The sequence below is a fragment of the Hyla sarda genome, chromosome 1, assembly GCF_029499605.1.
Source record: "Hyla sarda isolate aHylSar1 chromosome 1, aHylSar1.hap1, whole genome shotgun sequence".
NCBI lineage: Eukaryota > Metazoa > Chordata > Amphibia > Anura > Hylidae > Hyla > Hyla sarda.
In genome coordinates, this window is record NC_079189.1 from 494692036 (window position 1) to 494706994 (window position 14959).

At 45.4% G+C, this 14959-nt stretch overlaps 1 long non-coding RNA gene across 1 annotated transcript; it reads left to right on the plus strand.

Annotated features, from left to right (window-relative positions):
* Positions 1 to 123: 123 nt before the first annotated feature.
* On the plus strand, positions 124 to 14724 carry LOC130288314 (uncharacterized). The gene is made up of 3 exons (XR_008847448.1): positions 124 to 255; positions 12047 to 12155; positions 14648 to 14724. It is a non-coding gene; the product is annotated as an uncharacterized LOC130288314 (long non-coding RNA).
* The last annotated feature ends 235 nt before the right edge of the window (positions 14725 to 14959 follow it).

Consider the following 14959-nt stretch of genomic DNA (forward strand, 5'->3'; position numbering starts at 1 on the left):
TCTGTCAGGGTTGGCACGATATGGATCTGTCAGGGTTGGCACGATATGGCTCTGTCAGGGTTGGCACGATATGGCTGTGTCAGGGTTGGCACGATATGGCTCTGTCAGGGTTGGCACGATATGGCTCTGTCAGGGTTGGCTCTGCACAGTGTCTGTTCTGTAGAGTTGTTCTGCTGTGACCTGAGCCCGGCCTGTGCTGCATCGTTCCTGCCCTTATCTATCCTCACACAGTCCGCTTGTCTAAAGAGATAAGAAGTAAGAAATAATCCCAAACGCTTTTCTTACTTCAGAAAAATAAATATATATTTTATTTTGACTTTTCCCCCCATTTTTCTTAATTTATTTCATTAATTTTTTAATGTCTTTTTTGTGTTTTTATAATACATGCACACTAACACACTTACACCTTGATTTATTAATAAGTATACATCATAGATATAGATATGTATATATATATATATATATATATATATATATATATATATATATATAGTCATGGTTGTAAATGTTGGCACCCCTGACATTTTTTTTATTCCCTTTGTATGTATTGTAACTAGAGATGAGCGAACTTACAGTAAATTCGATTCGTCACGAACTTCTCGGCTCGGCAGTTGATGACTTATCCTGCTTAAATTAGTTCAGCTTTCCGGTGCTCCGGTGGGCTGGAAAAGGTGGATATACAGTCCTAGGAGACTTTCCTAGGACTGTATCCACCTTTTCCAGCCCACCGGAGCACCTGAAAGCTGAACTAATTTACGCAGGATAAGTCATCAACTGTCGAGCCGAGAAGTTCGTGACGAATCGAATTTACTGTAAATTCCCTCATCTCTAATTGTAAATAAACCAAAAAAGGGAGGAAAAAAAGCAAATTGGACATAATGTCACACCAAACTCCAAAAATGGGCTGGACAAAATTATTGGCAGCCTTAAAGGGGTACTCCAGTGAATAACTTTTTTTTTTTTTAATGAACTGGTGCCAGAAAGTTAAACAGATTTGTAAATGACTTATTAAAAAATCTTAATCCTTCCAGTACTTATTAGCTGCTGAATACTACAGTGGAAATTCTTTTCCATTTGAAACACAGAGCTGTCTGCTGACATCATGAGCACAGTGCTCTCTGCTGACATCTCTGTCCATTTTAGGAACTGTCCAGAATAGGATAAAATCCCCATAGCAAACATATGCTGTTCTGGACAGTTCCTAAAATGGACAGCAGAGGTCAGCAAAGAGCACTGTGCTCGTGATGTCAGCAGACAGCTCTGTGTTTCAAAAAGAAAATAATTTTCTCTGTAGTATTCAGCAGTCGCTGTAGTATTCAGCAGCTAATAAGTACTGGAAAGATTAAGATTTTTTAATAGAAGTAATTTACAAATCTGTTTAACTTTCTGGCACCAGTTAATTAAAAAAAAAAGTTTTCCACCGGAGTACCCCTTTATCTTAATATTTGGTTGCACACCCTTTGGAAAAAATAACTGAAATCAGTCACTTCCTATAACCATCAATAAGCTTCTTACACCTCTCAGCCGGAATGTTGAACGACTCTTCCTTTGCAAACTGCTCCAGGTCTCTCTTATTGGAAGGCGCCTTTTCCCAACAGCAATTTTAAGATCTCTCCACAGGTGTTCAATGGGATTTAGATCTGGACTCATTGCTGCCACTTCAGAACTCTTCAGCGCTTTGTTGCCATCCATTTCTGGGTGCTTTTTGACGTATGTTTGGGGTCATTGTCCTGCTGGAAGACACAAGATCTCAGACACAAACCCAGCTTTCTGACACTGGGCTGTACAGTGTGAACAAAAATCCGTTGGTAATCCTCAGATTCCATGATGCCCTGTACACATTCAAGAGTAGTAGTGGAGTATAGACTTCCAAGGGGTGGATGGCTTTGAACGACGCTGACCAAGACCTCTAAAGCCATCCACCCCTTGGAAGTCTATTCTCCACTACTACTCTTGTGATTGAAAAGGCTGCAGACCCGGCATTACTACCTCTCCATGTTTACCATTGTGTGTGAGGCCACACAACCACCGATGGTAAGAGTTCCTAGTTATTATACTAGCTTACCTTAAGGTGGTTTTACGCTATGGAGCGCGCTCCTTTTTATCTTTGTACACATTCAAGGCACCGGTGCCAGAGGCAGCAAAACAACCCCAAAACATAATTGAACCTCCACCATATTTCCCTGTAGGTACTGTGTTGTTTTCTTTGTAGGCCTCATTCCGTTTTCGGTAAACAGTAGAATAATGTGCTTTACCAAAAAGCTCTATCTTGGTCTCATCTGTTCAAAAGACGTTTTCCCAGAAGGATTTTTGCTTACTCAAGTTCATTTTGTCAAAATGTAGTCTTGCTTTTTTATGTCTCTGTGTCAGCAGTGGGGTCCTCCTGGGTCTCCTGCCATAGCGTTTCATTTCATTTAAATGAAAGATAGTTCCCGCTGACACTGATGTTCCTGAGCCTGCAGAACAGCTTGGATATCTTTGGAACTTGTTTGGGGCTGCTTATCCACCATTCGGACTATCCTGCGTTGACACCTTTCATAAATTTTTCTCTACCGTCCACGCCCAGGGAGATTAGCTACAGTGCCATGGGGTTGTAAACTTCTCGATAATGTGGCGCACTGTGGACAAAGGCCAATCTAGATCTCTGGAGATGGACTTGTAACCTTGAGATTGTTGATATGTTTCCACAATTTTGGTTCCCAAGTCCTCAGACAGTTCTCTTCTCCTCTTTCTGATGTCCATGCTTAGTGTGGCACACAGACAGGCAATGCAAAGAATAAGTGAACTTCTCTCCTTTTTATCTGCTTTCAGGTGTGATTTTTATATTGCCCACACCTGTTACTTGCCCCAGATGAGTTTAAATGAGAATCACATGCTAGAAACAATCTTATTTTTCCACAATTTTGAAAGGGTGCCAATAATTTTGTCCAGCCCATTTTTGGAGTTTGGTGACATTATGTCCAATTAGCTTTTTTCCCTCCCTTTTTTGGTTTAGTTCTAATACACACAAAGGGAATAAACATGTGTATAGCAGAACATGTGTTACTGCAATCCTTTTCTGTGAGAAATACTTCATTTTCTAGAAACATTTCAGGGGTGCCAACATTTACGGCCATGACTGTATATATATATATATATATATATATATATATATATATATATACATATATATATATAGTTCATCAAAATCAATGCAGCACTACTTAACCAAAGGTGCGTGGTGCCAGCGCCCCGACCAGATCACGGTCCAACCAATAAAAGAGAAATGGCGCAGCACTCCAAAAGATGTAGAAAAAATGGTCTATTTATTCCATCATGTCCCAAAAAACAAGCGACGTTTCAGCTCCTCAATGGAGCTTTTTTCAAGCATCCATTGAGGAGCTGAAACGTTGCTTGTTTTTTGGGACATGATGGAATAAATACACCATTTTTCTACATCTTTTGGAGTGCTGCGCCATTTCTCTTATATATCTAGATGCAAATCAAAAAATGTTGCATCACTGGACTAATAATCACTGGCTACCCAAATTTACTATATATATATATATATATATATATATATATATATATATATATCCATATAAATATATGTTAAAAACTGTAACAGTGAGGGCACTCAAATGAAAACATTGTTTAACATTGTTTAATGAAAACAATCTACGGCGAAACCAGAAAAAAAATATTTGTGAGGCTAAAATGAAAAAAATAAATAAAACCACGGCATTTTGTAATTTTGGGGGCTTCCGTTTCTATGCAGCGCACTATTTGGTAAAAATGACACCTTATCTTTATTCTGTAGGTCCATACAATTAAAATTATACCCTTCTTATATAGGGTTGATTTTGTTTTACTTCTGTTACAAAATTATAACTTTATGCACGAGAATTAGTAGGTTTAAAATTTCCTCTTTTGATCCCTATGACTTTAAAATGTTTCCGTATATGGGGATAAATGAGGGTTCATTTGTTGCGCCATGATCTGAAATTTTCATCGGCACTAGAGATGAGCGAAGTTATAGTGATTCAATTTGTCACGAACTTCGCGGCTCTGCAGGTGCTGACTTTAGTTAGTTCAGCTCCGTCGCTCATCTCTAATTGGTACCATTGTTGTTTTGCTGGGACTTTTTGATCGCTTTTTCTAAAAAAAAAAAAAATTTAGGGTACACAAAGTGACCTAAAATTTTGGACTTTGGTATATTTTTTACGTATACGCCATTGACACACGCAGCGATACCACATATTTTTATTTTTATTATGTTTATATATTTTTTATATGGAATTTGGGAAAAGGGGGTGATTTAAACTTTTATTAAGGAGGGGGTTAATGTGTGTGTATTTGAACTTTTTTTAAACTTCTTTGTTGTTTTTTTTTTACACTTTTAGTCCACTTAGGGGAATTTTAGGAGAAATAATTTGGTTCCTCATACAAATCAATGTGGTTCCATAGAACCACACTGATCTATGTGCTCTTCGCTTGATTAATAAAGCCTGGTCCTTTCCAGGCTTTATCATTCTCAGCACAGCAGCAGACACAAGACGTGGGGTAAACCCTCCAGCTACCTCAGAAGTGGATCACCCCCCGCGATCGCTCTGCGGGGGGGTCGATCTACCCCACTTGACCACCAGGGAGTAGTTAAAGGTCCCTTTAGGCGCCGCTGTCAGCTCTGAGAGAGTTAACAGCTGGCCGCCGCATGTCGGCTATTAACGCCGGCCCCCAGCTACAGGAATCAGCTGGGGTTGGCCGGTGTGGCACAGGGTCGGGAGCCCGCGCCATACTTGCTTAATGGCACAAGGACGTGTATACATGTCCTTGGTCGTTAAGGGGTTTATTATAATGATAAAATGAAAAACACATACACAAAAAATGAAACCTGATAATCATGATCATGGAAAAAATATATTTGAGTAACCAAACAAGTGTCACGATGCCGGCTGGCAGGTAGTGGACCCTCTGTGCCAGAGAGGGATTGGCGTGGACCGTGCTAGTGGACCGGTTCTAAGCCACTACTGGTTTTCACCAGAGCCCGCCGCAAAGCGGGATGGTCTTGCTGCGGCGGTAGTGACCAGGTCGTATCCACTAGCAACGGCTCACCTCTCTGGCTGCTGAAGATAGGCGCGGTACAAGGGAGTAGGCAGAAGCAAGGTCGGACGTAGCAGAAGGTCGGGGCAGGCAGCAAGGATCGTAGTCAGGGGCAACGGCAGAAGGTCTGGAAACACAGGCAAGGAACACACAAGGAACGCTTTCACTGGCACTAAGGCAACAAGATCCGGCAAGGGAGTGCAAGGGAAGTGAGGTAATATAGGGAAGTGCACAGGTGAAAACCCTAATTGGAACCACTGCGCCAATCAGCGGCGCAGTGGCCCTTTAAATCGCAGAGACCCGGCGCGCGCGCGCCCTAGGGAGCGGGGCCGCGCGCGCCGGGACAGAACAGACGGGGAGCGAGTCAGGTAGGGGAGCCGGGGTGCGCATCGCGAGCGGGCGCTACCCGCATCGCGAATCGCATCCCGGCTGGCAGCAGGATCGCAGCGCCCCGGGTCAGAGGACGTGACCGGAGCGCTGCAGCGGAGGGAGTGAAGCGAGCGCTCCGGGGAGGAGCGGGGACCCGGAGCGCTCGGCGTAACAGTACCCCCCCCCTTGGGTCTCCCCCTCTTCTTGGAGCCTGAGAACCTGAGGAGCAGACTTTTGTCAAGGATGTTGTCCTCAGGTTCCCAGGATCTCTCTTCAGGACCACAACCCTCCCAGTCTACTAAAAAAAAATTTTTCCCTCTGACCTTTTTGGCAGCCAAAATTTCCTTGACCGAGAAGACGTCCGAGGAGCCGGAAACAGGAGTGGGAGGAACAGATTTGGGAGAAAAACGGTTGAGGATGAGTGGTTTGAGAAGAGAGACGTGAAAGGCATTAGGGATACGAAGAGAAGGAGGAAGAAGAAGTTTATAAGAGACAGGATTAATTTGACACAAAATTTTGAAAGGACCAAGATAGCGTGGTCCCAACTTGTAGCTAGGGACACGGAAGCGGACATATTTAGCGGAGAGCCATACCTTGTCTCCAGGGGAAAAAACGGGGGGAGCTCTTCTTTTCTTATCCGCGAACCTCTTCATGCGTGAAGAAGCCTGTAAGAGAGAATTTTGGGTCTCTCTCCATATAATGGAAAGGTCACGAGAAATTTCATCCACAGCGGGCAGACCAGAGGGCAAGGGGGTAGGGAGGGGGGGAAGAGGGTGACGGCCGTACACCACGAAAAATGGGGATTTGGAGGAAGATTCAGAGACCCTGAAGTTATACGAAAATTCGGCCCATGGAAGGAGATCTGCCCAGTCATCCTGGCGGGAGGAAACAAAATGTCGCAAATAATCACCCAGGATCTGGTTAATTCTTTCTACTTGTCCATTGGACTGGGGATGATATGCAGAGGAAAAATTTAATTTAATCTTGAGTTGTTTACAGAGAGCCCTCCAGAATTTAGACACGAATTGGACCCCTCTATCCGAGACAATCTGCGTAGGCAACCCGTGAAGACGAAAAATGTGTACAAAAAATTGTTTAGCCAACTGAGGCGCAGAAGGAAGACCAGGAAGAGGGATGAAATGTGCCATTTTGGAGAATCGATCAACGACCACCCAAATAACGGTGTTGCCACGGGAAGGGGGTAAATCAGTAATAAAATCCATACCAATCAGAGACCAAGGCTGTTCGGGGACAGGCAGAGGATGAAGAAAACCAGCGGGCTTCTGGCGAGGAGTCTTATCCCGGGCACAGATAGTGCAGGCTCGCACAAAGTCCCCAACATCCGTCTCCAGAGTCGGCCACCAATAGAAGCGGGAGATGAGTTGCACAGATTTCTTGATGCCCGCATGACCTGCGAGATGGGAGGAGTGACCCCATTTGAGGATTCCGAGGCGTTGGCGTGGAGAAACAAAGGTCTTTCCTGGAGGAGTCTGCCTGATGGAGGCAGGAGAAGTGGAGATCAGGCAGTCAGGTGGAATGATGTGTTGCGGAGGGAGATCAACTTCTGAGGCATCCGAGGAACGAGAGAGAGCATCGGCCCTAATGTTCTTATCGGCAGGACGAAAGTGAATCTCAAAATTAAATCGGGCAAAGAACAGAGACCACCGGGCCTGGCGAGGATTCAGCCGTTGGGCCGACTGGAGGTAGGAGAGGTTCTTGTGGTCGGTGTAGATAATAACAGGAAATCTTGATCCCTCCAGCAGATGCCTCCATTCCTCAAGTGCTAATTTAATGGCTAGAAGCTCTCGATCCCCGATGGAGTAGTTCCTCTCCGCTGGAGAGAAGGTCCTAGAGAAAAAACCACAAGTGACAGCATGCCCGGAAGGATTTTTTTGTAGAAGAACAGCTCCAGCTCCTACTGAGGAGGCATCAACCTCCAATAGGAAGGGTTTGGAAGGGTCAGGTCTGGAGAGCACGGGAGCCGAAGAAAAGGCAGACTTGAGTCGTTTAAAGGAGTCTTCTGCTTGAGGAGGCCAGGACTTGGGATCAGCATTTTTCTTGGTTAAAGCCACGATAGGAGCCACAATGGTAGAAAAATGTGGAATAAATTGCCTGTAATAATTGGCGAACCCCAAAAAGCGTTGGATAGCACGGAGTCCGGAGGGGCGTGGCCAATTTAAGACGGCAGAGAGTTTGTCTGGATCCATCTGTAGTCCCTGGCCAGAGACCAAATATCCTAGAAAAGGAAGAGATTGGCATTCAAACAGACATTTCTCAATTTTGGCATAGAGTTGGTTGTCACGAAGTCTCTGAAGAACCATACGGACATGCTGGCGGTGTTCTTCTAGATTGGCAGAAAAAATTAGGATATCGTCCAGATATACCACAACACAGGAGTATAACAGATCACGAAAAATTTCATTGACAAAGTCTTGGAAGACGGCAGGGGCATTGCACAGTCCAAAGGGCATGACCAGATACTCAAAGTGTCCATCTCTGGTGTTAAATGCCGTTTTCCACTCGTCCCCCTCTCTGATGCGGATGAGGTTATAGGCGCCTCTTAAGTCCAATTTAGTGAAGATGTGGGCACCTTGGAGGCGATCAAAGAGTTCAGAGATGAGGGGTAAGGGGTAGCGGTTCTTAACCGTGATTTTATTAAGACCGCGGTAGTCAATGCAAGGACGTAGGGAGCCATCTTTTTTGGACACAAAGAAAAATCCGGCTCCGGCAGGAGAGGAGGATTTACGGATAAAGCCCTTTTTTAGATTCTCCTGGACGTATTCGGACATGGCAAGAGTCTCTGGGGCAGAGAGAGGATAAATTCTGCCCCGGGGTGGAGTAGTACCCGGGAGGAGGTCGATAGGGCAATCATAAGGCCTGTGAGGAGGTAGAGTCTCAGCTTGTTTTTTGCAGAAAACATCCGCGAAGTCCATATAGGCCTTAGGGAGACCGGTTACTGGAGGAACCACAGAGTTACGGCAAGGGTTACTGGGAACCGGTTTTAGACAGTTCTTGGAACAAGAGGACCCCCAACTCTTGATCTCCCCAGTGGACCAATCCAGGGTTGGGGAATGAAGTTGAAGCCAGGGAAGTCCAAGGAGAATCTCCGAGGTGCAATTGGGGAGGACCAAAAGTTCAATCCTCTCATGATGAGATCCGATGCTCATAAGAAGGGGCTCCGTGCGGAAACGTATGGTACAGTCCAATCTTTCATTATTTACACAATTGATGTAGAGGGGTCTGGCGAGACTGGTCACTGGGATGTTGAACCTGTTGACGAGCGAGGCCAAAATAAAATTTCCTGCAGATCCAGAGTCCAAGAAGGCCACTGTAGAGAAGGAGAAGGCAGAGGCAGACATCCGCACAGGCACAGTAAGACGTGGAGAAGCAGAGTAGACATCAAGGACTGTCTCACCTTTGTGCGGAGTCAGCGTACGTCTTTCCAGGCGGGGAGGACGGATAGGACAATCCCTCAGGAAGTGTTCGGTACTAGCACAGTACAGGCAGAGGTTCTCCATACGGCGTCGTGTCCTCTCTTGAGGTGTCAGGCGAGACCGGTCGACCTGCATAGCCTCCACGGCGGGAGGCACAGGAACAGATTGCAGGGGACCAGAGGAGAGAGGAGCCGAGGAGACGAAACGCCTCGTGCGAACAGAGTCCATATTTTGGCGGAGTTCCTGACGCCTTTCAGAAAAACGCATGTCAATGCGAGTGGCTAGGTGAATAAGTTCATGTAGATTAGCAGGAATTTCTCGTGCGGCCAGAACATCTTTAATGTTGCTGGATAGGCCTTTTTTGAAGGTCGCGCAGAGGGCCTCATTATTCCAGGACAATTCTGAAGCAAGTGTACGGAATTGTACGGCATACTCGCCAACGGAAGAATTACCCTGGACCAGGTTCAACAGGGCAGTCTCAGCAGAAGAGGCTCGGGCAGGTTCCTCAAAGACACTTCGGATTTCCGAGAAGAAGGAGTGTACAGAGGCAGTGACGGGGTCATTGCGGTCCCAGAGCGGTGTGGCCCATGACAGGGCTTTTCCGGACAGAAGACTGACTACGAAAGCCACCTTAGACCTTTCAGTGGGAAACAGGTCCGACATCATCTCCAGATGCAGGGAACATTGGGAAAGAAAGCCACGGCAAAACTTAGAGTCCCCATCAAATTTATCCGGCAAGGATAAGCGTATCCCAGGAGCGGCCACTCGCTGCGGAGGAGGTGCAGGAGCTGGCGGAGGAGATGACTGCTGAAGCTGTGGTAGCAACTGTTGTAGCATAACGGTCAGTTGAGACAGCTGTTGGCCTTGTTGCGCTATCTGTTGTGACTGCTGGGCGACCACCGTGGTGAGGTCAGCGACAACTGGCAGAGGAACTTCAGCGGGATCCATGGCCGGATCTACTGTCACGATGCCGGCTGGCAGGTAGTGGACCCTCTGTGCCAGAGAGGGATTGGCGTGGACCGTGCTAGTGGACCGGTTCTAAGCCACTACTGGTTTTCACCAGAGCCCGCCGCAAAGCGGGATGGTCTTGCTGCGGCGGTAGTGACCAGGTCGTATCCACTAGCAACGGCTCACCTCTCTGGCTGCTGAAGATAGGCGCGGTACAAGGGAGTAGGCAGAAGCAAGGTCGGACGTAGCAGAAGGTCGGGGCAGGCAGCAAGGATCGTAGTCAGGGGCAACGGCAGAAGGTCTGGAAACACAGGCAAGGAACACACAAGGAACGCTTTCACTGGCACTAAGGCAACAAGATCCGGCAAGGGAGTGCAAGGGAAGTGAGGTAATATAGGGAAGTGCACAGGTGAAAACCCTAATTGGAACCACTGCGCCAATCAGCGGCGCAGTGGCCCTTTAAATCGCAGAGACCCGGCGCGCGCGCGCCCTAGGGAGCGGGGCCGCGCGCGCCGGGACAGAACAGACGGGGAGCGAGTCAGGTAGGGGAGCCGGGGTGCGCATCGCGAGCGGGCGCTACCCGCATCGCGAATCGCATCCCGGCTGGCAGCAGGATCGCAGCGCCCCGGGTCAGAGGACGTGACCGGAGCGCTGCAGCGGAGGGAGTGAAGCGAGCGCTCCGGGGAGGAGCGGGGACCCGGAGCGCTCGGCGTAACAACAAGAAGGTGTACATTTAACAAAGTAATCCCTAGTGCCAAATCCCGGATGAAGGCTAGTGATGAAGCTAGTCATGGCGATACGTGTAAGGCTAGGTTTACATATGTCAGGCTCCGCTTTGTGTCAGGCTCCGCTTTTTTTACATAAACTGTTCACAACAGATGGCTCCACTGATGCTCAAAAAGTGCATCAATTATCTTCAAAACCATCCGTTGCCATCAGTTGCCTGACAGGTATATGCGGCATGGACAGGGGAACGCAGCAAGATGCGTTCCCCGGTCTGTGCCAGTCCAGCGAGTCCAAGCATCTTATCTGAAACGAAAGATGATTGTGAATGGTCCCATTCAAATTAATGGCATCAGTTCTGGCTTCATTTTCCCTCCGGCACATTTTTTGCAGCGCCGGAGGGAAAAGAAAACTGACGACGGACATATGTAAAGGGGGCTATAGGTAGAGGCTGCATTTGTGGACAACTTGTGTTAGAAGAAGGTGGAAAAAGCAGGACCAAACAAAGCTTTAAGGCCAAACAAGGGATTTTCCTGGTTTGAAGTTCACCAAATGATGATACTATTCTTGGCCAGCTCCCAGCTACCTATTCTTTGTTCAGAAGCCAAGGATTTCCAGTAAACCCTGTTGACCATAGAGATACTGGAATAAGCTGCCAGGTCTACAGCCAACAAAACAGCTCCCAATGTACGCTTTACCGTATGAGATTTACAAGCGGTATGGGTTGAATCTCCTCTCCAGACTGCTTGATATCTTTCAGTACTCTTTGGATCAGGGGTCTTTGCCCACATCAATGCACAAAGCTATTGTTTAGCTAAAATAAGGTAGGGACCCGCAAATCACCATTCCATTTCTCTCTTATCTACCAACATGAAGTTGCCAGCTAAAGCACTCACCTTGAAAATGAATAAGATAAGCCTTATAATCCACCCTGATCAAATGGGGTTCATCCAGCCAACAGATAGGGATGACCCCTGTCACCACTATTATTTACCATATCAATAGCACCATGATTGGAAACTCTCCTGACATCTGCGGCTTTTATTATGCTGACCTATATGATACATGTTCATTAATGTCTAATGTTCATTAATAACTAACAGTCTACAGATAAGAAAGGGCCAGGATGTTGGATAACCCCTTTAATGTAACCCCCTTGCTGGTTGAATTCAAATGTAAGATTTCAGCTTGGAGTAAATTACTTTTGTTTGTGGTTGGCAGGGTGACGCTAATAACATTAATTAATAAAATACAGCTGATCGGTCCTCTGGTCCATCTTCTTCATACTTCCGTGTGAATGAAGCATCACGTGGTGCTTAGCTTATCGCCGGCCGCCGCGATGTTCTGCCTCGGCTCATAATAGGCTGAGCGCCATGGGACGCTTCGTTACACACGGAAGTATGAAGAAGATAGACCGGAGGACCAATCAGCTGTAGTGGCGCTCTGCGGGAACCCAGGAAGGTGAGTGATGGTTTATTTTCATTTTTTTGCAGCCCGGGCAGGACGGAGCAGGAGTAGTCTGCACTAGAGTACTCCTTTAAATAGAATAGGACCCAAAATTGACCCCTGTGGTACCGCACTAGTAACAGTCACCCACTCAGAGTAAGTACCATTAACCCTTAAGGACTCAGCCCATTTTCACCTTAAGGACACAGACAATTTTATTTTAGCGTTTTTGTTTTTTCCTCCTCGCCTTCTAAAATTCTTAACTCTTTTATATTTCCATTCCCATACCCATGTGAGGGCTTGTGTTTTGTTTGACCAGTTTTACTTTGACCAGTTTTACTTTTTAATTCCCTGGTTGAACTTGATGGACATATGTCTTTTTTCGACCGTACTAACTATGTAACTATGACATCACTCATTTTACCCTAAAATGTATGATAAACCCAAAAAATTATTTTTCTGTGTAAGGAAATTGAAACGATAATAATAATTTTGCAAATTTTGGGGGTTTTGTTTTTGCACTGTACTTTTTACGGTAAACATTACATGTTTTCTTTATTCTCTGGGTCAATATGATTAAAATGATACACATGGTTACATACATTTCTATTATTGTACTGCTTTTTAAAAACTTTACAAAATCAGTATGTTTACAATTGCCCTATTTTGACCACCTCTAACTTTCTTATTTTTCCGTATTCAGGGATGTGTGAGGGCTCATTTTTGCGCCATGATCTGTAGTTTGTTTTGGTACCACGTTTGCGTATATGTGAAATTTTTAACTTTTTTTTTATGTTTACGCCGTTCACCGTAGGGGATCATTAACATTATATTTTTATAGTTTGGACGTTTACACACGCAACAATACCAAATATGTTTATTATTTATCGGTTGTTTATGCTTTTTTGTATTAATATAGGTAAAAGGGGTGATTTAAAACTTTATTGGAGGAGGGGCTTTTTCACAACTTTTTTTTACATTTATTCTACACTTTTTTAGTCCCCATCGGGGACTATTTATAGCATTAGATTGCTAATACTGTTCAGTGCTATGCATAGGGCATAACACTGATCAGTATTATAGGCGATCTTCTGCTCTGGTCTGCTGGAAGGCATATCAGTGCAGAAAACGTAATTTACTTATTAAAATGCCCGTGCAGTATGGGCTATGTAGGGCAAACTAGTAGAATGATAAAAACGTATTGCTGAACATAAAAATGCTATAAGGAAAACATTGGAAAATAAGATCTATCCTACAAAAATGCTCCCTGTGGCTTTTGGGCTTACATAGGTGGCAGTTTAAGGGCCTGATAGTGGGTACATAAAGGGGTACTCCGCCACTAGACATCTTATCCCCTATCCAAAGGATAGGGCATAAGAAGTCAGATCGCCAGGGTCCCACCGCTGGGGACCCCCGCAATATAGCAAGCAGCACGCCCGTCACGCCCCCTCCGATAGACTTGCATTGAGGGGGCGGGGTGTGACGTCACACAGGGGCGGAGTCGTGACATCACGAACTTCCGTCCCAGTGGTCGGGAGGAATTAGCCTGAGATCCTCCAGCGCTTCCGGAAGCAGTTACAGGTGGGTGCTGCTTGCTATATCGTGGGGGTCCCCAGCGGCGGGACCCTGGCGATCTGACATCTTATCCCCTATCCTTTGGATAGGGGATTAGATGTCTAGGGGCGGAGTTCCCCTTTAAAGGTGGTACTCCGCGGGAAAACAACTGGTGCCAGAAAGTTAAACAGGTTTGTAAGTTACTTAAAAAAAAATAAAAATCTTATTCCTTCCAGTACATATGAGCTGCTTAATACTACAGAGGAAATTCTTTTCTTTTTGGAACACAGAGCACTCTGCTGAATCACGAGCACATTGCTCTCTGCTGACATCTCTGTCCGTTTTAAGAACTGTCCAGAGTAGGAGAAAATCCCCATAGCAAACATATGCTGCTCTGGACAGTTCCTAAAATAGACAGAGATATCAGCAAAGAGCACTGTGCTTGTGATGATGTCAGCAGAGAGCACTGTGTTCCATAAAGAAAAGAATTTCCTCCATAGTATTCAGCAGCTAATAAGTTCTGGAAGGATTGAGATTTTTTAATAGAAGTAATTTACAAATCTGTTTAACTTTCTGGCACCAGTTGATTTAAAAAAAAGTTTTTCATGGAGTACCCCTTTAATTGCTGCATAGCTGTTTAATATAGAATGTATCTATATAACGGTTTTTAAAGTTGGCCATACATATTTATTTTATGTAAATGGCTATAATACAACAGAATGCTACTTTTTCTTTTTTGACGGCCCAGAATATTAAAGGGGTACTCTGGTGCTTACACATCTTATCCCCTATCCGCCTGATCGTGGCAGTCCTGCAGCTGGGGACACCCGGGATCATGCAGGTGACCGTAATCAGACCCAGAGCGAACACACTCCGGGGACTGATTACTAACGGGGTGCCGCGTGCATGATCGCGGGCGTCCCCAGCTGCGGGACTCCTGCGATCAGGCATCTTATTCCCTATCCTTTGGATAGGGGATAAGATGTGTAAGCACCGGAGAACCCCTTTAAAGTCTCATAAAATTATAATCATCTACAAAATAATAGTATAGTAAGAAAAAGACCTGCTGCAATAATTGCTTGATTTGTTTCCAGAATAAATCTATTTAAAGTCACATGGAATTCACTCATGGGAAGCATCATACTGCTGGCAGCTGGAAACCTGATTAAAAAGACAACTTTGAGAAAATACTTTGACCTCTTATATGAGATGTCACATTGTGAAAACATCTCTGTTGTTCCAGAATAACTTTCTGCCTCATTCACATGGATCAGGCATTTTATAAATATGCCATTAAATCATTCAGCACATTGTACGACAAACTAGGCAGCACTTTTTCTGTCACATCTCTGCATTGTTAACAATCATTCGGTTTTTGGGTCAGTTCCCCTGCACCCTCAAAGTGA